The sequence below is a fragment of the Bos grunniens genome, chromosome 21 (genome assembly GCF_055505025.1).
Source record: "Bos grunniens cultivar Pamir isolate PY7600 chromosome 21, Bosgru_T2T1.0, whole genome shotgun sequence".
NCBI lineage: Eukaryota > Metazoa > Chordata > Mammalia > Artiodactyla > Bovidae > Bos > Bos grunniens.
The window spans coordinates 21,172,073-21,198,357 of record NC_141185.1 but is presented as its reverse complement, the minus strand read 5'-3'; the positions used below and the strand labels follow the sequence as shown (position 1 = coordinate 21,198,357).

General features: G+C 37.9%; 1 long non-coding RNA gene across 48 annotated transcripts in view; it reads left to right on the top strand.

Moving 5' to 3' along the window:
• Positions 1-26,285, top strand: part of LOC147349207 (uncharacterized) — a 70,541-nt gene that overhangs the window by 33,131 nt on the left and 11,125 nt on the right. For 9 of the 48 annotated variants that reach the window (XR_015149661.1, XR_015149662.1, XR_015149686.1 and 6 more), the window contains 2 exons: positions 8,213-8,508; positions 10,813-13,811. This is a non-coding gene — a long non-coding RNA (uncharacterized LOC147349207). Of the gene's footprint in view, positions 1-1,678; positions 1,949-8,212; positions 8,509-10,812; positions 13,812-17,100; positions 19,679-21,689; positions 21,853-26,285 lie in introns of those variants that run through there. The other 39 variants (XR_015149677.1, XR_015149675.1, XR_015149691.1 and 36 more) reach the window with 11 other exon arrangements.

Here is a 26,285-nt window from a genome sequence, read left to right as displayed (position 1 = left end):
TCCAGCTTGTGATTCATCCATCCTGACATTTCACATGATGTACTCTGCATATAAGTTAAATAAGCAGGGTGACAATATACAGCCTTGATGTACTCCTTTTCCTATTTGGAACCAGTCCGTTGTTCCATGACAGTTCTAACTATTGCTTCCTGACATGCATACAGATTTCTCAAGAGGCAGATCAGTGGTCTGGTATTCCCATCTCTTTCAGAATTTTCCACAGTTGGTTGTGATCCACACAGTTAAAGACTGGCATAGTCAATAAAACGGAAGTAGATGTTTTTCTGGAACTCTTCTTGGTTGTTTGATGATCCAGCGGATGTTGGCAATTTGATCTTTGGTTCCTCTGCATTTTCTAAAACCAGCTTGAACATCTGGAAGTTCATGGTTCATGTACTGCTGAAGCCTGGCTTGGAGAATTTTGAACAGTACTTTACTAGCGTGTGAGATGAGTCAATTGTGTTGTAGTTTGAACATTCTATGGCATTGCCTTTCTTTGGGATTGGAATGAAAACTGACCTTTTCCAGTCCTGTGGCCACTGCTGAGTTTTCCAAATTTGCTGGCATATTGAGTGCAGCACTTTCACAGAATCATCTTTCAGGATTTGAAAGAGCTCAACTGGAATTCCATCACCTCCACTAGCTTGGTTCATAGTGATGCTTTCTAAGGCCCACTTGACTTCACATCCAGGATGTCTGGCTCTAGGTCAGTGATCACACCATCGTGATTATCTGGGTCATGAAGATCTTTTTTGTACAGTTCTTCTGTGTATTCTTGCCACCTCTTCTTAATATCTTCTGCTTCTGTAAGGTCCATACCATTTCTGTCCTTTATTGAGCCCATCTTTGCAAGAAATATTCCCTTGATATCTCTAATTTTCTTGAAGAGATCTCTAGTCTTTCCCATTCTATTTTTTTCCTCTATTTCTTTGCACTTAGGTCAATAATTACTAGGGTCATTTTTTAATGCAGTCTTAGTAGCTGAAATAATTAGAATGGTTTATCATTTTGAATTTTTTTAATTAAGTTCTGGTAATAAAGTTATGCTGGCTTCATGAAATGAATTAAGGCACATTTCATCTTTATGTTTGATATGAAATAATTTAAATAATATTGTAATTATTTGTTCCTAAAAGATGGACTGAGATTTAAAGCTTTTTTGGATGTGTTATTATTATCTAAAATAATAGTCACCTTTCGAATCCCTTCTTTGGTAATTCATCAAGTTGGTTTTCTACCTGGTTTTCTCTGGTTTATTTGTATTTTCTAGGAAATCACACATTTCTTCTATTTCTACTCTTGCTAATATTTGTTTTGTCCTCACATTTTTAAGCAGGATCATAAATGGTGTATGTGTTTGTGTGTGTATATATCTTGTTTGTTAGTCTTTAAAACAGCATCTTTTGGAATTATTTAGTAACTCTTCTACTGTTTTTCTGTATCATAGATTATTTCTGTTATCTTTATCTGTTGACTCCTCAAATTTTCTTTTAGTTAACTTTGTGCTTTTTAAAAAAATACTTAGGATAAACATGTTTCTGAACTTGTGCTCATTTGTCTTCATAATGAAAGGATTTAGGGACATCAGTTTTTATCTAATTATGGCTTTTTCTGTGTTCTGTAGATTTTTATGGAGTTACTTTTTCATTAATTTCTAAAGTGTTTGTGGGCTTACCAGGTGGCGCTAGTGGATAAAGAACCTGCTTGCCAATGCAGAAGACGCAAGAGACGCAAGTTCTGTCCCTAAGTCAGGAAGATCCCCTGGAGGAAGAAATGGCAATCTACTCCAGTATTCTTGCCCTGAGAATACCATGGACATAGGAGCCTAATGGGCTACACTCCCTGGGATTGCAGAGAGTTGGACAGACTGAAGTGACTTAGCATGCATGCAATCACGAGTGTTTGTGATTTTTCTCCTTAATCAGGAGTTAATTTTCAAATCGTTAAGGTATTTCAAACTTTTAAAAATTATTTCTTATATTATTAAATTATGATCAGTGACTGTGACTTGTAATATATTTACTTTTAAGTATATCTTATGGTTTGCTTTGTGGACTTTATTGTACTTTTAGTATTCTCTTCAAGGAATGCTTTTGTATTTTGCCATATATGTAGGCTGAGAATTTTCCAAATCTTTAAGTTATAGTTCCTTTTTGCTTAAGAATTCCATCTTCAAATCATTTCTCTCTTTTCACATTTTGCCATAAGTAGTCAGGAGGAGCCAGGCCACTCCTTCAGTATTTTGCATAGAGATATCCTCAGCTAAATATCCAATTTAATTACTTGCAAGTTCCACCTTCCACAGAACACTAGAACATGAAGTCAGTTCAGTCAAGTTCCTTGCCACTTTATAAGGATCACTTTTTCTCCAGTTTCCAATGACGTGTTCCTCATTTCCTTCTGAGACCTATCATAATGGCTTTTGTGGTCCATACTTCTACCAACATTCTCCTCAGGGTTACTTAAATATTCTCTAAGAAGACTGAGGTTTTCTTTCCTCTCTTATTTTCTTTCTGAACCCTTAGCATAAATAGCCTTAATGCTCATATTTCTAGTGTGTACCTCTAAACTCTTCCAGCTGCTACCAGTAAACCAGTTGCAAAGTCACTTCCACTTTTTAAGTTATTTGTTATGGCAGCATCCCACTCTCAGTACCAGAATCTGTAGCAGTCAAGGTTCTCCAGAGAAACAGAACTTCTAGGACCTGAGGAATCCCATGATCTACTCTCTATAAACTGGAGACCTGAGAATGGCAGTGGTGTAATTCAGTCTGAGCCTAAAGGCCTGAGAACCAGAGGAGCCAGTGAGGTAAATTCCACTTCAAGGGCAGAAGATGAGATGAGGTGTCTCAGCTCAGTGAAGCTGGAAAAAGAAGCAAATACGTCCTTCCTCCACCTTTTGTTCCATTTAGACCCTCAACGAATCGGATGGTGCCCATCCACAACTGGGCAAGGCATTCCAGTGAGTCTACCAATTCAAATGCTAATCTTATCCAGAAACTCCCTCATAAACCCCAGAAATAATGTTTAATGTGAGTACTTCTTGGCCAATCAAGTTTATGCATGAAATTAACCATCATGCATATAAACATAGGAAAAAAATCACTGAAATTAAACTTTAGAAGATGAATTTAAGGAGAGTCACTCTGGAGATCAATCCAAATTAGTGGATTGGAAAAATCAAGAGGAAGAATATCTAAAAACTATGAACAAATTCATACAGAGAAATAAATTATAACAAAAACATTCAGAGGTTGATTTTCCACATATCATTTCTGTGGACATTATTGGAGCCTGTGCATCATTAAAATACTGGTGTAAATCAAGGAAGAAGAAAACAAAATTGAGGGAACAGGATCCAACATAAAAGAGACAAAGGAATTTGCTGAGTGTGGGTAAAGAGACACATCAAATGATAGCTTTGTAGCAGGCCTGAAAATGAGTTGATATAGATTGTGACAGGTCAGAAAGCTCAAGGAGAGACTTCTTCAAGAAGATGAAATTAATAAAATAACCAGTGGATTTGACTCTATTGGGAAGAGATTTACACAAGCTCTGGAGAATATAGGAGGAAAAATTAATGTTAAAACATAGAAAAGTAAAAAAAATAATTCTTAATTAGAGAAAATAATCATAGTAAACATGATTCAGCTATCATAGTATTTACATGGTCAACATAAACAAGATTAATCTAAACAATAGATATGAGTCCTGCAGTATTATCCTATGGTATTGATACCACAGACCTTTAGAAGAGCTGGCTAGGGGAGCTGTGTGAGGGAGAGAGACTAGGAGAAAATGGATATTGATTTATCATAACTTTATAAGATTTTGAAAGAATGTGGGAACCCAGGTGTGTGTGTGGGGGGGTGGGGTGGGGTGAGAATGGTGGTTATATGTGAAAGAGCTAAATTCTCATCATCTGTATTAATAATATTATCGGTAGATAGTAAAGCCAGTAACTGATAGTAAGAACGTGACTGTAAACATGTTATGTAGAGACTAGGGATAAATACCGGAAACCAATAGGAAGAACTGAAAGTAGTTGCCTTCTAGGGTGAGAAATTTGAAATGTGTGGAATTGTGAAGTGAACTGAAAGTTGCTCAATCATGTTTGACTCTTTGCACCCCATGGACTGTTGCCTGCCAGGCTCCTCTGTCCATGGAATTCTCATGGGTTGCCATTCCCTTCTCCAGGGGATTTTCTCAACCCAGGGATTGAACCCAGGTTTCCTGCATTGCAGGCAGATTCTTTACTGTCTGAGCCACCAGGGAAGCCCCTGAAATGTGTGAGGCCTAATGTTTTTCATAACAAGTCTTATAAAATTTTAAATGATGCACATGTGTGGCTTTGCCAAAAATACCTTCCCACCAACCCTAGATTAAAAACAAAATGAAATAACAAAAGAAGACATAAATTTAATAGATTCAGGAGATACAAGGAGGAGTTCTACAAGGTTAAAAAAAAAAAAGAAAATTGTAAGAACTCATATTAGAAAGAAGATCTGCATTTTTAAGAATTACCCTATTCCTTTCCCTCAGTCCAAATTTCAATTAGCATTGATAAGGAAAACTAATAGATGTATTCCTGCACATTTTTTAAGTTTCAGGGATAACAAAATCTTGCTGGGTTCCAGAAAGAAAAAAAAAGTTACTTGTGAAGAAAAAAAAAAAAACAGAGAGTGAGACTAAATTTCTTGCATCGAACTTTGGAGACTAGAAGATGGTAGGATAATGTCACTGAACTAGTGATAGAATTACATCGGTGAATCCTATACTGGACTAAGTTATCAGTCACCTGTCAGGGAGAGAGATGTGCAGATGTTTGAGGAGTCAAATATTAGAGGTCTTGAGAAAATACACTAACCAACAAAAGGATTTGAACAGTGACTATGGGAAATGGAAAGATAAGAGAGGAAATGGTGCTAAGTAATGAAGTTGTCAGTATACACATGGTCCAGCTTTAGTGGTTAGAGGCCAGCTTAGAAAATGTTTACTATAAGCTCTGAAGAAATATTCTTTTTTTTCAACCTTTCAGCTTGAAAATTTTCAAAATAAAAATCTGAAAGACTTTTACTTAGATTAACCAGTTTTTTTTTGCAGTAGAGTGCTTCCTATTCTTTAGAAATGGCTGATTCTAGGGCAGGAAAAATAGGTGAGCCTGCATTTTTTTTTTAACATGACAAAGAAATGTGCCGTGATAAAAGGGCAGAGAGTGCATACAAAAAGATTTATTGCTGAGTGCCTTTTGAAAAACCACCTGTCAGGGAGTGAACAAAGCGGGATTGGAAGAGGAGGAAGTTCAGTTGTGATGCATTTTATCTTCAGCACTGTGAGCTCTAGACCTGATATGGTCCAGCTCTGACTGTTGTATTTGTCCATTTGTCAAAATTGGACAAAGGAATATGAAGAGATAGATCCCTTTCATATATGCCCATCATATGACAAACATACGTTTGTCATCTGGCAATAAAAAATACCCTGCACTTTTGTGACAGAAGCCCTACCTCTTTCTGATGACCAAGATCAATTACTCCTGCCAGATTTGTTTCTTGGCTCAAGATACTTGGAGTGACCAGGCGACAGTTGTAACTTAAAGTTTAATGGGCTCTGTCCCTTGGTGAGAACAGGACTTCCAGATTCATAGAACCTAGCATTGCAGGGAAAGGAAATATAAATTTCTAAATGGGCGCTGGGACTGAGGAGGCCACTCCTGCTTCTTCCCCTTGTTTCTTGCCTACATGTATGTTACTTCTTACAGATGCGATAGCATAATGTTTACTGATTTAGGGCATAACTACAACCCAGAGGAGGGTGTCCTATCTTCACATGGTATCATCACCTCAGCCATGCCTTCAGAATGCTTTTTGAGCATTCCAGATCACCATCTCCGATTGGCAGCTTCTGAACGTTGTGGTATGTAATAGGAATAGTGCACCAAGCAATCTGTATTGACATCTCCCTTGCTTTAGTACATCTGTTTGGTCAGTAGCAAAGCTCTGTAGGATATAAAGTGAACCAGAAACATTGTTAAATCTCAGGTACTGGTGTTAAGTCTCTGTCTTCTTTCCTTATTCCATTTTATTTTTAATTTAGGTTTGGGAGTTTATTTTTGGCAAAGTCATAAATGTGCATCATTTAAAATTTTTAAGTCACAAGTTCACATTTATACTTGTGGTCAGGAAAGGCAAATCCATACCTTTAATAGGTGTTGATTCTGGTCAAAGTGAATCACTGCCCCTTTCAGAGTGGAAAAGGGTCCAGTGTAATCAGTTTACCCTGTCTGATGGTCTCCTGGGGGAAATGTTCTATACTGGGGGTTCAGCTTTGGTCTCTTTCAGATTATATAATCTGTTTTAGGACTTAGCTAGATCAGCCTTGGTAAGAGGGAGCCCAGACTGTTGGGCCCATTCATAGTCGCTGTTTCTGCCACCCTGGCAGCTTAGCCCATTATGCCAGCACTAAGGTGGTCAGTGACATGCTGGATGATGTCAGCTGGTTAGTATTCTGTATACTTGGTTGGTTAGTGCCTCTTCCATGGTGGAGTACTTTCTGATGGGTGTTAATAATATGTTAATACAAAGATTCTCAGTTTATTTCCATTCCCACAGGACTATCCTCATGCCCTGTTCCCAGGAAAACCAGTCAAGAGACTTTAATCTTTTAGATGAAATTAAAGAGGCCCTGAGCTAGCAGAGTGGCAGAGACTATAAATAAACGTTATATCTGAACAGTATTCAGGTTAGGCTTGTGATACTTTAGAGACTCCAAAATTTTCAATCTGATTAATTATGAGGATCAGAAATTCATCTTAACTGAGGCAAAGGATTTAGGAAAAAGTTGGTCTGTAGGTGAGACAGATACATTTTATTTATTTTTATTGGCGGATACTTGCTTTACAATGTTTTTAGTTTCTGCTGTACAACAGCACTAATCAGCTGTAAGTATACATCTGTCCCCTCCCTCATGAGCCTCCCTCCCTCCCATCCCCCTGTCCTACCCTCTAGGTCGCTGTGGAGCAGCAAGCTGCGTTACACAGCAGCTTCACACTAGCTGTTTTATACATGGTAGTGTGTTTATGTCGATGCCACTCTCTTAATTCATTCCACCTTCTCCTTCCTCTGCTGTGTCTGCACGTCTGTTCTCTACATCTGTGTGTCTGTTCCTGGTCTGGAACTCAAGAAAGAGATCAGAATTAGAGACACACATAGCCATGTCATAGGGCTACCCATTTCACAACTCAGAACTGCAGGGAAAAGTTTATTTGCTATCACTGCTCTGATTCACCCTCTACAAGTCTCAATTTGCTGGTTATTGGGGGATTGGTAGTACGAGGGAACAAACAACAGTAACAAAAACTACAAGGAAATTGCCAGGTTTTAAACTTAGGCTTGTGTAAGCATTTAAACATTTCCTTTCAGGTTTCAGTAGTGTTTAATGTCTTAGTAGAACTGCTCTTAAGCGTTTCTCTCTAAGATGTTATCTGAGTATATGATGGAGAGGTGGCTTCTGTGATCTTCTGGCTTGAAGAAGGCAGGATTCTCAGATTTCTGTATTGTCCCAAGGTTCCTCTGGTCACCATGGTGATATCCTCTGTCAGTTGCTGCTCTTCTTTTTGGATTCCTGTCCTTTAGTTTGGTCAGAGCCTAGTGATGCTTCTTGGCTCTCAAGACCTCTGGTGTTAGAGACCCCTCTGAAATCTGGCAGTGAGTTGGGGTCAGTTCAGCTTGGGTGGCTCACTTCGAGCCATGACCCTCAGCCTCACACAGAAACCTCAACTGGCAATCTCCCTAGCTAGATAGTCTGGGGTTAACCTATACCAGCCTTGGGGAAACTAAGCTCAGAGTGCCTCTCTAACAAGACTCAATTGCAAAGTTTTTGTTACCATATTTTGATACTTTCCTATTTATTTGCTGTTTAATTTGTTTAGTATTTGTCACTACCTACCCTTCCCTTACAGTATACATGTACACAAGAATATCAACTCATGATAATGGGGACCTTCTCAGTCTTGTTCATCACTGAATCGCAAACTCCAAGGATAAGTACCTGTCACATGGTTGGCCCTTAATAGATTTTTGTTAATGAAGGACAGAAATAATAGGTGAAATCCCTAAGTAAGAGTATATCAAGTGAGACCAAGATGAGGACTAAACTGTTTAGTCCTAAACAGTTCTAGAAGAACTAAACTGTTCTTCTACCTTCTCTTTTAGAGGTAAGAAGAAGAGGTTCCAGGGAAGAAAACTGAGAACTGATTGAGAAGTATGAAGAGGATAGAGTGCAGAAGATGGGGAGAAGCATGTTCAGTCGAGTGTGATAATCCCTATTGCCCAAAATGTCAGGAGTTGAGTCGGAGTAACTGAAGCTGACAAGTCTGTTGATGATTGGTAATCTGGGGGAGGAAAGCAGTATCAAGATACAAGTCTGAGAAAACTCAGGTCTCAAGAAATTGTGCCACCAAAGGGAGAAGAGAACTGTGGCAGCAAGTAAAATCTTTTATGAAGATAAGGTAAGAAGGACTTAGGATTTGTCGCTGGGCTGTTCAGAAACAGGACTCAATGGAGGGCTCTTTTCCCCCCAAGACAGAAGAAGCTTGGTGTTTTGATACGTAGGGAGGAAGGTGAGGAAAAGAGGAGGAAGACTGAAGAAAGATAATTTATGAGTTAAGGTCTCAGAACTTAACTGGAAAAGGATGAGATCAACCTTGGAATGGAAGGCAAGAAGGAAAGAGGAATGAGTGGGAAATAGAAGGTGTGAGGCAAATGGGAAGAACATACAGGAATTTCCATCAGCTTTTGCTTAATGAAATAGAGGTATCCAGATTATCTGCTAAGGGTACTTGTATATAGACCCCTGTAAGAATTGGTCTCCTACCTCCCACACTTCATTTGCATGTTCTTTGACTATCTCCTGACTGAGGGTAAACAGCCAGGCTCCCTGGAAGTGCCTTTCCAAAGAGTTCTGAAGAAGAGAACTCTAGTTCTTGTTCAAACTTAGGGGACTTGGGTGCCCTGGAGTTCCACAGAATTCATATGCAGATCTCAATAGATCTCAAACTCAGCTCTGTTTGTGATCCTGGGTTATGTAACTAACATGGATAATTCAAATATCACAACTTTCAGTTTCTTTTGTACCTCAACAATGGTGACTCATTATCAAATAGATAAAATTTATTTACTCTGAATGTTTTGTCTTCGTTGGTGCTCTTAACTGATGAGAGAGTCCATCAGTATCTTGTTTTGGATTACCTTATAAAAATGAAGAGTTTATGGATTATATGCTGATGGAAAAATTACCTACTGAGGTAGCTTCATATTTGTTCTTTACTGATTTCATGTATATGAATTTTGCAAAATGTGAGTTTTTTGAATGAGCACACACACACACACACACACACACACACACACACACACATATAAGGAAGTACATAATGTGCATATCTGAAGCCAGAATATTTAAAGTTATTTTGAATTAATAAAAGTTTATATGTAATAATATTTACTTTGCTTGTGCCTTTTTGACTGTCATTCATTTATTCATTTACCAAATACTTACTGGCTACAATGTGTAGGTTCTGTTCCAGGTACTAGGAGTATAAATGCACCAAAGATACAGTCCCTGAGTTTCAAGGAATTTATGGTCTGGTTATAGGAGACAGATGTTGTAATAAAACAAGTACTGTGGTGTATTGTGTGTGCTAAGAAAGAAATATGTACAGGATGAACTAGGGCCTGAGGGAGGGAGCAGTCAATTTCTGTTTCAGAAGGGTGAGAACTTGCTGTCAAAAAGTTTTGAAGTAGGAGGCAGATAGCCCTGCAACCGGGGTAAAGCAATTGGAGATTCATTCCCTATGAACTGAAACTCTCAAGAAGAGAAAAGCAGGATAATTACGGGAGGAGGCTGGACCCTGCCCAAACTCCCCGACCACAGATGCACAGAAAAGTCTCCTTGGATGTTAAAGGAGGAGTTATGTCAAAGGATGTTCTGTACCCGTACTCCTTTTTGGTCAAATCCATCTTGGCTAAGAGATGTGTGTGCACACATGGGAGGACCCTAAGATATACCAAATATGGACATAACCAGCCAGTCAAAACCACTGGCTGAAGGAAACCTGTAAGAAATATCCCATAAAGTTAATCCAAACTGCCATGACAGTGCAACTTAGGGACTGTCTCTCTGAGTGCTCGTGTCTATTCACACGTACTATACTCTTTTCCCTCTTAATAAATACTTCACATGCTTCACTACTTTCTGTATCTTTGTGGAAATTCTTTTCTGCAAAGCCAAAAGGCCCATGTCATGGACCACTGGTCTAGTGGGTAGGAACTGATGTTTTCACTGCCGTGACCCCGCCTCAATCTCTCCTTGGGAACCCACCCCCTGCCCCAGTCCCCACCCCCAAGCCACTGCAGGCCAAGGCCACCCACCTTAGGTAGGTTTTACTGATGAAATGGTGCCTGAATCTTGAAAAGTAAGAAAGTGTTTTTGTTAAGTTTGCCATTAGATAATACGAAGTCTTTGAGGACAAAGAACTTCCTTTTATACAAGTTTGTATTCTAGCACAAAGGAAGAATTTGCCAATAAATGAAAGTCTCTTAAGGTTTCTAAACAATTTCAAATTTAAAACTACTGAATGTTATAAAGGTATTTCTGTTTTCAAATACCAGCAGGTGGCAATATTACCCCATGAAAAAAGACTGATCGCCGAAAGCTGAAAATGTCTTTCCTGCATTTCTGTATCTGGTAATGAGGGTGTTCTGAATTAAAAATGGATGAGAAAAACTAAGTTTGAATTTTTTTATTTTCTCAACAGGCTAATTGAAAATGCCAGTGTTGGAACCCCACCTCCCTCCTCCTTCCTATTCATCCTGAGCCCAAGAGATCTCCATAAAATTGACCTGGATACCTTTCATTCAAGGTTTGTGGGAGTCTGAAGCCCGTCTCAAGATTTCTCCACTACACTGACCCAAGAAGAAAAACCGAGCTTCCTGTCTGATGTCCAGTAAAAGCCAATTCACAGAAAATATTCATGAATCTAAGAGATGTTAGTGACGATTTGGGGAAAGGATAAAGGATAGAGTTTACACACCAGCAGTGTAAACAAGCACAAGTGAATTGGCCTCCCAGGTCTCAAAATGTCCTTCAGCTGTGCAACATCTTGGAGTTTCACTGAATTCTTTTGTTTCAGCCCTTCATCTGGTTGGCTCCTCTTTTACCCTTCTAGGCCTTGGAACTTCGATTTCTTTTCCTTTTCTCCTCTCCCCCTCTCTCCATCTCCTTCCTATTTCCCTGTTTCCTCTCCCTGCCTCTGCCTCTCCTCTTCCCTTTTTCTTTCTCCTGGTCTTGCACCCCCAAAACCCACGAAGATTGCCTACAGTAAAGGGCTCTTCCCTCTGTGTGATCCCCACTTCCTTAAAGGCATTAGCAGCAGTTTATTACCTTGAAACAGAAGGCAGACCAATTTTTCAGTTTTCAGTGTAATAAAAATACTTGAAATATATGCCCTGCAGATATTAAAAAGAATCCCCAAGGTTGTGATTTTGGTTTTCAGCTGGTGTTTGCAGGTTTTTCTTTAGTAGGGTAATGTTAAATGAGCTTGTTAGGGTCCTCTGCACCTCTCTGCATCTTCCATGTGCCTACAAAATAAACTGCCCTTGTAGCGCAGCTGGTAAAGAATCCACCTGCAATGTGGGAGACCTGGATTCTTTCCCTGGGTTGGGAAGATCCCTTGGAAAAGGGAAAGGCTACCCATTTCAGTATTCTGGCCTGGAGAACTGTATAGTCCATGAGGTCACAAAGAGTTGGACATGACTGAGCAACTTTCACTTTCGTCCATGATCTATCATGCTTGCATTATTTGCCATGGATTTTTTTTGAAGGCGATGGCACCCCACTCCAGTACTCTTGCCTGGAAAATCCCATGGATGGAGGAGCCTGGTGGGCTGCAGTCCATGGGGTTGCTGAGGGTCGGACACAACTGAGCGACTTACTTTCACTTTTCACTTTCATGCATTGGAGAAGGAAATGGCAACCCACTCCAGTGTTCTTGCCTGGAGAATCCCAGGGATGGGGAGCCTGGTGGGCTGCCGTCTATGGGGTCGCACAGAGTTGGACATGACTGAAGCGACTTAGCAGCAGCAGCAGCAGCAATACAAAGAGTATTGGAATCTGTCACCTAGAATCTATGATTGTTAACATTTTGTTATATTTGCCTTCTGTGCATCTAAGTTTCTGATGCATTTCAGACTGAGTTGCAGACATAGGTACTTTTCACTCCTAGACATTTTAGCGTTCATGTGATTTTTTTTTCAGGTTTTTTTTTCTAGGTAAAATTTATATAACTGTGATATTCAGATTTTAAGTATACTATTAGATAAGTTTTGAGCAATGCAAAAGCCTGGGTTATCTAAACCCCTATTGAAATATAGAAAATTTCCATAAAGGATTTATTTGTTTGTTAGTTTTTCCATACACAAGTAGTGTAAAATGGTTAACTTCTGGACATTTCCAGGTCCGAGTACACTATTGGTAAGAAATTGCTTATTATAGTGCAATGGATTTAAAGTGAGTTGTATAGGTATAGAAGCCCAGTTCAAATTCAGCTCTGCATCTGTGCTTTTTGCTGTTTCAGTTGAGCTCTGACTTTACAAGCAAGCAGAAACACTCAAGCAAAGTGGGCACTGCCTGTCAGTTAAGAGCAGGAGCTAGGTCTGTTTTTTGATACGTATCTCAACTATCCAGGATGCTTTATACCTTTGACACTCAAATATTTCCTGTCGCCACACTATCTGTTACAAAAATTTATTGTCTATTCTATGGCGGCTGTTTGTGCACCTAGGAAATAATCACGGGACTATAGAAGTCAAAACCACGGAGAATGTCACATATCCTTCTTAGGCGGTCATCAGTCAGTACTTGAAGTAGGGTTAAAAGAATAGGATCTGTAAAGCTTCTCCACAGCCCAGAGGTAAAGAAAGACGGATAACTAAATTCAGACAGAACGGCTTTGAGGCTCCAGGAGTAATAGACCTGGATTCTGAGTTTTCTTATGCTTCCTATTGGAGTTAAATCAATGCTTGACCTTCCCTGGGCCTGTAGGTTCATGCAGATGAGTAGTTACTGCTTCTTGAAGGTGTTTATATGGAAAAGTCCTGATGCATGTTTATAGAAAGAAATATATAGGACAACAGTACATGTTACTTTCTTAAGTTTTAGTAAAGATATTCGGATATCTTTTTAAATGCTACATCCAAATTTCAACACGTCAAATGCCCACTGAGGACCATAACACATCATTGCTTGCCATTCTTTTTTTAAAATTGAAGAATAGTTGATTTACAATGTTGTGTTAGATTTTGTTTACAGCCAAGTGATTCAGTTTAATATATATGTAAATATGTATATTATTTTTCAGATTATTTTCCATTATGGGTATTGAATATTGATACAAGATATTGAATATCACTTATATGTAGAATCTAAAAAAATGATACAAATGAACTTATTTACAAAGCAGAAACAGACTGACAGACATAGAAAACAAATTTATGGTTACTAAGGGAAAAGCAGGGTGAGGGATAAATTAGGAGTTTGGGATTAACAGATACACATTATATATAAAGTAGATAATAAGGACCTACTATAGCACAGGGTAATTGCCATTCTTTGTTTTTTAGGTGGTTCCTGCTTTACTGACTTAAGAGTCTAATATGCAGAGTGAAATCTGTGTCTGAATTGCTGTCTTGGTCACAAATCTCTTTCTTCACAGATGGAAATTTTCTCCAGAATAAATAAGTAGTGTTTTGGTCAGTGTTCAGTTTTGGAGATTAAAACTCACTATAGTCAGTTTGAACACAAAGAGATTCTTCAGAGTATTAAATGGCTCACAGATTCTAGGTTGAGCTTCCAGGAAGGGTTCCCAACTTACACTGGCTGTCAGGAGATTATTGCTTTTAACCCAAGCAGGACACTATAGTATCAGAAAGAAATGGCTAAGTTATTAGCTCCTGAACCTCTGCTATGAGCAGAAAATAGTCTGCCAATTTAGGAAGCTGCTGTCCCAGCTGGTGCCATTGCTGTCCCAAACCACACCAACAAAGTGAGTGCCAAAGTCCAGTTTAACATCTGATGGTAGGAACTTAAATTCTAGAACCCTAGGTACAAGGGATTGTGAAATAGTTTTTAGCTGGTTAGCCTCAGCATGTCAGAAGAAGTTAAGACATGTAGTGAGTGAGCCATTTCAGTGTCTTCCAGTATCTTCTAGGAATAGCGAAAGTTTGGAGACTTTATCAAGATGTTGACATAGGAGGCTCCTGAATATTCTTCCTCTCATGGAAGCATCATGTATATAGGTACATTCTGAGAAATTCCCTCTGAAAAAACAATTGAGAAACTAGCTAAGCAATTTCTATATATCAGACATATGAAAAAACACAAAATGGGTAGTAAAGGCAGAGACACATGCTCACTATAAACTCTGCGCCCAGGAGTGAAATACTATTGAGAGAGAATGCCTATTCCCAGCTTCTCCCTGAGAAGCAGAGTTTGGACTGTACATCTAGCACCTCAGCTTTTGACTCCCACATGAGGGATGGGTTTCCAAGATACCAAGCCCACAGCTACTTCAGTTCAGTCACTCAGTCATGTCTGACTCTTTGCAACCCCATAAACCACAGCACCCCAGGCCTCCCTGTCCATCACCAACTCCCAGAGTTCACCAAAACCCATGTCCATTGAGTTGGTGATGCCAGCCCATAGCTAACATCATACTTAATGGTGAAAAGCTGAAAACTACCTTTAACATTAGGAACAAGGCAAAGATACCACTTCTGTCACTTTTATTCAGCATAGTACTGTAAGTTATAGCCAGAACAATTAGACAAAAAAATAAAATAATCCAAATAAACAAGGAACAGAAGTCTCTTTTTGCAGATGATATGATATTAGATACAGAAAACCATAGGACTTCTCTATAAAACTGTTAGGACTAATAAAAATTCAGTAAATTTGCAGGATACAAAATCAGTATACAAAATTAGTTGCTTTTCTATATATTAACAATGAACTATCAGAAAAATTAATAATCATTTATAATTGTATCAAAATAATAAAATATTAATACTTAGCAAATATAACCAAGGAGGTGAGAGATCTGTACACTGAAAAGTGTAAGACATTGATGATTAAAATGAAGACAAAATGGAAAGATATTCCATATTCATAGATTAAAAATATTGCTGAAATGTTCATTCAGTATAATCTCTATAAAAGTTCCAATGAAATTTTTCGTAGAAATAGAACAAACAATTCTAAAATTTGATCCATAAAAGACCCCCAAATTTGAAATCAGTCTTGAGTAAAAACAGCAAAGCTGGAGGCATCACACTGCCTAACTTCAAACCAAATTACAAATCTGTAGTAATCAAAACAGTATGATGCTGGTATAAAAACACACTCAGAGGTCAATGTAACAGAACAGAGAGTCTTGAAACAAACCATATAAGGTCAGTTATTTTTTACAAAAGAGGCAAGAATATGCAATGGAGAAATGAAAGTCTCTTCAGTAAATGTTGGGAGTACTGGATATCCGCAAGCAAAAAAATGAACTGTATTATACCATACATTGAAATTAACTCAAAATAGATTAGGGAATAGGCCTTAATTGAAGGTGTTGGTGAAGTTGTGTTCCTTTATGAAGGCTCCAGGGAAGAATTCATTTCCTTGCCTTTTCCATTTTCTAGAGGCTTTTTAGGAGAAGGCAACGGCACCCCCTCCAGTACTCTTGCCTGGAAAATCCCATGGACAGAGGAGCCTGGTGGGCTGCAGTCCATGGGGTCACTAAGAGTCGGACGCGACTGAGCGACTTCACTTCCACTTTTCACTTTCAAGCATTGGAGAAGGAAATGGTAACCCACTCCAGTGTTCTTGCCTGGAGAATCCCAGGGACAGGGGAGCCTGGTGGGCTGCCGTCTATGGGGTCGCACAGAGTCGGACACAACTGAAGCAACTTAGCAGCAGCAGCAGCAGCAGCAGCAGCAGAGGCTTTTTATATTCCTTGCCTTGTGATCTCTTTCCTCTATACTCAAAACCAGCAAGGGAGACTGAGTGAATAATCCTTATTTAAAATTGTTTCTTCAATTACAAGCATATTTTGAACAAATATTTTCCATTTGTTTTTCTCATATCACATTTATTTAATTCATTTAGTAATAGTTTTTCACAGGCTCTGTATTCAAGTTTTTCTGTTATTCATCTATAGAGGCCTGCTGTTTGCCTAGAGAATTATGGGTGCACTCTCCTTGACTTGACTTCCTACTCTACTTTAATCTGGTACTTTCTCATCCATACTCTTAGAATTTATGCTGGATTTGAGTTGGAGGCCTGGAAACATTTGTCCTATAATCTTTCTTTAAGGCCTTTAGCTACCCAAAAGTGAAGGGAAAGTAAGCTGAGTTTGCTATCAACTGGCGTCTGCAGTTTGGGTGTGATGAATCACATCCCCTGAGCACACATCGTTTCTGGGGATGCTTTCTCTGAATCTTGGTCGTCCAGAGAAGCAGGCAGCCTCAGGAAGAGGGGGGACAAGTGTGTGACTCTGTGGCTCATGGGCATTTTATTTGGTGGCATCACCGTGATTCTTTCTGTTTAGCAGTTATTTACCATATACTTCATTCTTAAGATATTGCTTCCTATCCCTCATGGATATCCTTTTTAAGTAATTTAATGATGAAGAGACAAGTTGCAACTGACAACTTTTTTTGGAGATGCATGAAGTGAAGTGAAGTCGCTCAGTCGTGTCCGACTCTTTGCAACCCCATGGTCCTCTGGGACAGAGGTCCTTACCAGGCTGCTCTGTCCATGGGATTTTCCAGGCAAGAATACTGGAGTGGGGTGCCATTTCCTTCTCCAGGAGATCTTCCCAACCCAGGGATTGAACCTGGGTCTACCACATTGTAGGCAGACGCTTTACCGTCTGGTGGGTATATAAGGTGAATTTGATTATTTAAAGAAGATCTAAGGCACATGGACCAGTAGAGAGGCTAAAATGTAAGGGCAAGGATATTTGTTTTGTCCACTTACGTATCCAGTTTCCCTCAAACAGGTTCTAACACCTAGTAGATGCTCATGAATATTTGTTGAATGAAGGACTGAAGATAGAAGAGAGACAGATGAAATGAGATCATGAGGTAAGAAAGAAGGGGTTGAGTCAAGGCAATCTCCTTCCTTTGAGACTGGCGACAAAAAATAAGCACACTTCGATAAAACTGGAGCTCAAGGAGAGGGAAATTATGCTTTATGATGTCTATATTCTTCATAAAGTGGAAGTTCAGGCCATAGGTTGAGAGTGAGGGTGAGAATAGAATAGAGTTGAGTAGAGTAGCAGAAGAGAACATAAAATGCAGCTTGAACAGAGTGTTAAAGCTTTGGAACTCTTTCGTAAAAGTGGCAAAGGAATTTAACTTGGGGTGCATATGGGGCTACTGAATAATGCTGGAGTCTTAGCTTAGGAACTTGAACCAATCAATTTAATTATGCTGTTTTTTCTATAATTATGTGATTTCTTTTTTTGAAGTCTGAAAAAAAAAAAAGGATAAAATACGCCCACAGTTAGGTAGGCAAGTGTTTTACACTGTCAAAGGAAATTGAAGGCATGGCTAGAAAATGGTAGAAATAACTGTCTACAAGATTGTAGCGGCTTCTTCCTTGTAAGGTTGCTGTGAGAATGAAATGAGGTGATATTTATGCAGCACTTAGAGTAGGGCCTGGCAGAGTAAGCTCTCAATAAATGTTAATTATAACTCCTGATTAAGTTAGAAAGACAAAATTAAAGGGGCTGATAGTTTGGGAAAGTGGTTAGAGAGAGAAGCTTTAAGGTAAGCCTTAGGTAAGCCTTAAGATGAGTGAAAGGACTAGAGAATTCAGGTGGATTTAGTTTCAGAGTTCAGTAGTCCAGAAATTAGTGATTATAATTAAGGTTGATGTTTTGGTTATTTCCTGAGACAGTATTGCTGAAGTGCTGCAGAAGCCAAGTGTGTTGTAGGGGTCTGGATCAGACAACTGTGCAGTTACTATTTAATGTTTCCTTCACGTGTATGATTGAATCAGGCTGAACATGGCAGGATTCAGGGTGTGAAGGAGTATCTTGAGCCAGATGCTTCAGATCTTAATGAACATGGTGGAGTGGTTTGGAGGCTGGTAACAAAAGTGTTAAGCATGGGAAGAGAAGAGTGGTTCTATATAGTGGTGGGAGCTTCAAAGGCAAGGGCACAGTTGAAGAGCATCAAAAGAGAAAAGTTCTGAAGTTGGTAGCACAAAGTCTGGAGAGCAACTCGACTTTGAGAGTGCCCCCAGTGTCCCCCTCTCCAATACAAGGCTACAAAGGTGAGAGATGGCAAGTTTGCTTTCTCCCAGGGTCTCACAACAACGTGAATCAGCAGTAAGTATACATGTATTCCCCTCCCTCTTGAGCTTCCCTCACCCCATCCCAACCCTCTAGGTCATCACAGGGCACCAGGCCGAGCTCCCTGTGTTATACAGCAAATTCCCACTAGCTATCTGTTTTACACATGGTAGTGTACATGTTTCAGTGCTATTGTCTCAATTCCTCCCGTCTTCTCCTTTCCCGGCTGAGTCCACCACATGCCCATTTTCTACGTCTGCATCTCTATTCCTGCCCTGCAGATTGGTTCATCAGTACCATTTTTTCTAGATCCCATATTTATATGCATTAATATATATTTGTTTTTCTCTTTCTGACTTACTTCACTCTGCATAACAGGCTCTTGGTTCCTCTACCTCACTTTCACTGACTTGACTTATAAAGTTTCTATTGATAAAATTATGTCACTAAGTGGTATTTATATATAAGTGAAAATTTAGTAAGTAAAAGCCAGCAGTATTGTACCAGTTTACTTCTTAAGCCCTTTTGTACCCCGCTTTGTGATGCTTGGACTCTGTAAACTCCACTTTGACTCTGTTAAGCTGGCTCCCTGTTAGGCTCTTCCACTAGGGAGTGTTAGAGGAGACTGGGAGGTGGCAGGAGAAAGGAGGGACTTGGTGCAGCCTGTCAGCTTCCAGTTTTCTTTCTGCCTTCTTCCTGTTCCTGTGAGCATTAGCTCAGCAGCCCTTCACCAGGCAGCTGCAGTTCCCTCCCTCCTACAGCATTAAGTGGGAGTGGTTTGCCAGTTTTCCAATACTTGCAGAAAGAAATTCCTTGTGCACAACTCCCTCCACCCCAACCCTCAACATAAGCATCAGGCATGCAGCGTCACCTCGGATGTTTGAGTCCATATGGGCTCCCTCCTCTACTTTTCTAGTTTCTAAGTTTTAACAACCTCTTTCCTTGTTCCTCCAACCCTACAGGTGGAGATAGCTACTTTCTGCAGTTGCTATTTCTGATATCTTAAGAATGTTTTTTATTTCTCCAGTTTCCAATTTTTAAAATTCTCTTCATTCAAATAACTGTGTGATTGCTGCCTCCTCACTGTAACCCTACTGATATAATTGTCTTCTTTAATTTTTAATTCATGGACAATTTAGGATTATATCTTAATCACATGCAATATGCATTTATTATATGGTGTTATTATTTAATGTATGACATATTTTCCCAAGAATTAATTATAAAATAAATATTATAGATAGAAATAAAAATTAAATCAGTTTAGTTTTATGAAAAACTTTCTGCATTGCTCTTATTTTTCTCAATTTCACTATAAATAATGAAACCTTAATCAGAGCCTCATTTGCCTGTGGACAGCCATTTGGGTACTCTGTATTTAGTACAAATGACTGGATTTTAAATTAAAAATACTTCACTTTGGTCAAGACTCACACGTTTAGGTAATATAATTAACATTTCTGAGCTCTGAATCAAACCAGATTGAGTTCTAAATTTACTTTGGAAAGATAGGATGTAAATGCCAATCATAAAAATTTGGTTTGAGGTGGTTAATTGGAAAATCTTTGAGAGCAGATAAAAATCTTCAGTTTGGTCTCAGTAAAGTACTTTCTTCCTTTATCATTTACAAGCCCATAAAGTTAAAGATGAATGAGTTATTACATGCAAAAACCTTGTGGGGTGGATATTCTGAATTGTTACTCTTTCCTGGGACTGAACCTGTGCTGAGGATTCTGCTTTTAGCTGTAAAATCAAAGTGGATCAATTTTTCATTGTCAAGGAAGTCATTTGTTAGTCTATCTATCTACCTACCTACCTATCCATCTACCATCCATTTACCTATCCATCCATCCATCCATCCATCCTATCACCTATTTATCAGAAAAGTATAGGACTGAATAAAATAATGAATAAAAAAGCACATCTACACCAGTCTTTTCATTCTATTTGCTTAACTAATTTAGAGTATAACCTAGTTTCCCTTGTGGCTCAGACAGTAAAGAATCCGCCTGCAGTGCAGGAGACACAGGTTTGATCCCTGGGTTGGGAAGATTCCCCGGAGAAGGAAATGGCTACCCACTCCAGTATTCTTGCCAGGAAAATTTCATGGATAGAGAAACCTGGTGGGCTCTAATCCATGGGGTGGCAAACAGTCAGACACAACTGAGAGACTTTCATTCATTCGTTCATGCACACATGTTCTTTTCCTTTTACCTCACCACACATCTTAGTGACCCAGAGCTTCTTATCTTATATAATATTCTTTATCAATAATTTTTCAGGCTTCCCTCATAGCTCAGTTGGTTAAGAATCTGCCTGCAATGCAAGAGACCCAGGTTTGATTCCTGGGTCAGGAAGATCCCCTGGAGAAAGAAATGGCAACTCACTCCAGTATTCTTGCCTGGAGAATCCCATGGACAGAGGAGCCTAGCAGGCTACAGTCCATGGGGTTGCAAGAATCGGACATGACTTAGAGATTAAACCACCACACTATCATAATTTTGTATTTGCCTTTGAACTTCCAAAATAACTAACCTTAACTCTTAAAGCATATATTATGTGGTCTTGTGAGTCCATCTAGTCTAGGTGTGGTCTCACAATAACCTAATTTACTGGACAGGGGTTATTGGTTTTAATACCAATATTTAAATTTATATGGATGTGGTAATGATGAGAGAACCACTAATGACTTTATTTTGTTCTTTCTATTGGATATCTGTTTTTTGACTAGATGTGAATACTTCAGAAATGTATTCAATGATCATAAAATTGTTTTGGTGAACACAGATTTAGGTATATGGGGATGATATGATCCTAAAGCATGTTTAGGCTAAACTGTTCAAATGGTCTGATTCATTCTTCTAATTTTGGGGACATGTTATTTTATTAAATATTATATTGACTTTATTTAGAGATGAGTAATGTTTAAAGTTTTTAAATGACCATTTCTTTGCTGGAACTTGTCATTTCGAATTATGTTTCGGGAGCTGGGTCAGATCAATGGCAATGTTCTTAAATAGAGTCTGTGAACTTCTATGTTTGAGATATCCAGTTGCTCTTGCCCTTTCTGCGGTGTGTATATATGCTTGGGCTTCCCAAGAGGTGTAGTTGGTAAAGAATCTGCATGCCAATGCAGGAGATGCAGGAGATTCGGGTTTGATCCCTGGTTTGGGAAGATCCCCTAGAGTAGGAAATGCAACCCACTACAGTATTCTTGCCATATGTTTTCAAATTCTTGAATTCTGTGAGTTATCCTAGTATCCTATTAATAAGTTTATATTTTGTCATAGGCTAACCAGAATTGACTTCAGCATCTCCCAAAAGTAAACCAGAAGAAAAAGGGGCGAACATTGCATGAAGAAAGGATGTTTTAATATTACCAAAAATTGGAAAGTAAAAATATACTAATTAAAACAAGGTTGATAATAAAATTTTAGGTTGTTTAGACTTTAAGGAGTTCATTCTATATATATTGCCTTTAACAAACTCTTGTAAATAGTAAATGCTATTCTGCTTTGATTTAAACATTTCATTCCTGCAATGACAGCACATAATTAACCTAGAAAATGTCTTGTAAGCCAGTTCATGATTATTAGAACTGTTGAAAAACAGGGGAAACATTTTATTTGGCAAATATATTACAGATAAACAATTTTACATTCTCCCAATGAAGAGAGGAATAACTTTAGTAACTTTCTGTGTTTCACAATAAGATCAATCCAGATTTAGGGAAATTGCTTTTATTTATAATAAACAGTTTGCTATGTTTGACCCACATAACACCTAACTTTCCAAGTTGTCAAACCTGAGCACTATTGCCTCAATTAGAGAATGTGGAAAAAAACTCACATAGGTAAATTTTGGTTGTATATGTCACAAAGATAGTTCCTTACCTTTATTCATACATTCAGTTATTCTACAACAATCTAATGCATGCCTTTTATATATTAGGCTTTTACTAATGCCTAGGAATCACCAGTTAAGAAATGGACAGAGACCTAATATTCTTGAGATGCTTACCTTCTAGTTTTCAAATGGGTTTGCTTTTTGTATTTGTTAATTCAGGAATCTTTCTATTAGCTTCCTTTTTTGGCAATACAATATGTGCTTTTTTTTTAATGTATTTTATTGGAATATAGTTGATTTACAGTGTTGATTTCTGATGTATAGCCAAGTGAGTCATATATATATATTATCTCCAAGTGATTCATTTACATATATATATATATATTCTTTTTCATATTCTTTTCCATTATATTTTATCACAGGATATTGAATATAGTTCCCTGGGTTTTACAGTAGAACCATGTCCTTTATTCAGTCTACATATAGTGGTTTGCATCTACTAATCCCCAAATCCAATCCATTTCTCCCCCAATCCCCTCCCCATTGGCAACTACAAGCCTATTCTTTATGTCTATGATTCTGCTTTATAGATAAGTTCATTTATGTCCTATTTTAGATTCCATAGACAAGTGCTATCATATTGCATTTGTCTTTCTCTTTCTCATTTGCTTCACTTAGTATGATAATCTCTAGGTCCATCCAAGTTGCTGAAAATGGCATTATTTCATTCTTTTTTATGGCCGAGTAGTATTCCATTGTATATATGTACCACATCTTTGTCCATTCATCTGTTGATGGACATTTAGGTTGTTTCCATGTATTGGCAAAGAGTCAGACAGGACTGAGGGACTAAGTGCATGTGTCTTGGCTATTGTGAATAGTGCTGCTATGAATATAGGGGTGCATATATCTTTTTGAATTATAGTTTTATCTAGATATATTCCCAGGAGTGGGACTGCTGGATCATATAGAAACTATTTTTAGTTTTTTGAGGAATTTTCATACCATTTTCCATAGTGATTGCTTCAGTTTACATTTCCACCAACAGTGTAGGAGGGTTCCCTTTTCTCTACACTCTCTCCAGCGTTTGTTATTTGTATATTTTCTAATGACGGCCGTTCTGACCAGTGTGAGGTGGTACCTCATTGTCACTGTGATTTACATTTCTCTAATAATTAGCAATGTTGAGCATCTTTTCATGTGCCTGTTGGCCATCTGTATGTTTTCTTGGGAGAAGTGTCTATGTAGTTCTTCTTGCCCAGTTTTTGATTGGGTTCTTTGTTTTTTTTGGGTGGAGTTGCATGAGCTGTTTGTGTATTTTGGAAATTAGGCCCTTGTTGGTTGCATCATTTGCAGATATTTTCTTCTAGTCCACAGGTTGCCTTTTCATTTTGTTTATGGTTTCCTTGGGTCACCTTTGCTGTAAAAAGCTTGTAAGTTTAATTAGGTCCCATGTGTTCATTTTTGCTTTTATTTCTATTGCCTTGGGACACTGACCTAAGAAAACTGGTACAATTTGTGTCAGAGAGTATTTTACCTACATTGTCTTCTAGGAGTTTTATAGAGTCCTGTTTTAATTTGTGTTTAAGCCATGTTAAGTTTATCTTTATATATGACGTTAGGGTGTGTTCTAACCTCATTGATTTATATGTGGCTGTGCAACCCTCCCACTTGCTGAAGAGATCTTTTTTTTTTTTTTTCCATTGTGTATTCTGTTGGCTTTTAATCAATTTGAAGCCCACTCAGATTATAATAATTAGGATCATTTAGGGTACATTTAGTGTGTCGGGGGAGAGAATAATTGTGGACAAACAAAATATCTACTATATAGACACCTAAAAATTATTTTAAAATATTTGTAATTTTATCTTGAAATTCATTGAGTTGTAGAAAAATGTTCATATTTTGGTTTTGCTTTAAAAAGGAAATTAATGTGGTAAATTCCCTGATAGCTTAGTTGGTAAAGAATCCGCCTGCAATGCAGGAGGCCCCAGTTTGATTCCTGGGTCGGGAAGATCCCCTGGAGAAGGGCTAGGCTACCCACTCCAGTATTCTTGGACTTCCCTTGTGGCTCAGCTGGTAAAGAATCCGCCTGCAATGTGGGAGACCTGGGTTTGATCCCTGAGTTGGGAAGATCCCTTGGAGAAGGGAAAGGCTACCCTCTCCAGTATTCTGGCCTGGAGAATTCCATGGACTCTATAGTCCATGGGGTCGCAAAGAGTCGGACACGACTGAGCAACTTTCACTTCACTTTCACTTTTCACATGCATGTTTATGCATGCCAAATAAATATAAACATTTGCTACTCACACATGCACTGTATTACACAGATGTTCTTCATTAGTTCTTTTGTCAGCTCCAGCTCAAAGAATTATTTATCTATCCTTAGGAGCTTTAGCACACAGAAGATGTTTTAGACAACAGAAGAGAAACAGAAGCACAGTTTATCATTTTTGTAAGTTAACTGCAGTATTGATATGTAATTAACTCTAATGAATTAAACAGTCATAAAGAAATCATTAAGTTAATTTTTAGACTTAGAGCATTGTCACAGTTAACTCACTGCTGATGGCTATGTGTATTTCAAAGCATTACTGCTGTCTATGCGTATATCTAGCCTCTGCTGTTATTGGCTAAGGCTGAGGACTTGAACTTTGTGTAAAGTTAGAAGTTAATGTTCTTATCTTAGTCACTGGACTTGGGCTGTTTCTTAAAACTCTAAGAACTGGCTTGGTTGCTATTAGTTCTCCCTTCTGAAAACAGCATTTTCATGTGACCTAGTAGACAAATTCAACTTTTCCTACTGATAAACTAAAGATTTAGAGCAGCAGTTCTCAAAGCAATTCTCTTCTTCAGGGAGTCTGCAAGGTTAAAACTGTTTCCTTAATGATAAATTTTTTATTTTATTTTTATTCTTTATTGAAAAACTCAGACTTTTCTTTCTTCCTTTCATGTCCAGAGGTTACAGAACAAGATAGCATAGTTGCTCTGATATTAACATGGGGTGTTTATTATGATTTTAAAAGATTTCCTAAATAAGTAAATACCTATTTAAATATTTTCTCTGTTTTAATTTCTTATAAGGTAATAAACCATTGATTGAACTCACATAAAAACTTTTTGGGGCTGTCTATAATCTTTAAAGGTAAAGGGATCCTGAGACCAAAAAGTTGAGTACTATTATTGGGTTAGCATAAAGTAAGCAGCTGTTTGAGGATATTAGTGTTCTTATTCTAAATGTTCTCCATGGGTATTTAGACATTATATTCTGGATTCTATATAGTTGCCAGAAGGCTCTACTGCATTAGCATGGTAATAAAATGCTGTTCAAGATTTCTTTCATTGTTTCTACTAAAACATGATCCTTGTGACACATATTTACAACTGACATAACTTGCCATTCATTATGGAATAATTGATTTGCCACCTTGAGGCTTTAGATAATTGTGGATTCTCCACTGCAGATTCCAATGCATCTTATAACAAATAACTATGGGTCATTATAGACAATTGATAAAAAATACCCTTTCAACTCTTAAAATTACTACAGATCTTTTCCGAAAACATTTATCTTGGCTTATTTGGATTATGATACTTTGTATCTATATATTATCTATCTTTTAAAGTTAATAGTTACATTTTCCTTACTTAGGGAATCTGCAACTAAGATTCTTCAAAACATGCTGGTGAAAGTAATTTTAGTTAGGTTTAGGTAACAAAAATAGCAACATATAAAACTTCTTTAATGTGTATAGCCTCAAGGTTTAAAAATTTTTTAAATTTCCAGTGTTTCCAATATTTACACCAATATGAAGTTTTTCAGTAATGCTATTGTTTATCTTAAAAAGCAATTTAGAATAATTGTATAAATGTGGAAATTCATGTATGAGTTTATTTGTATTATAAAATATTAACAACATATTAATAATATTTATTGAACTAGGTTGTATGCTTCAAGTATGCTTGAAGAAAAATATGAAGTATTATATGAATCCTCTTCTTATTTTATTTATTCATTTTTATTTATTATTTTTTATACT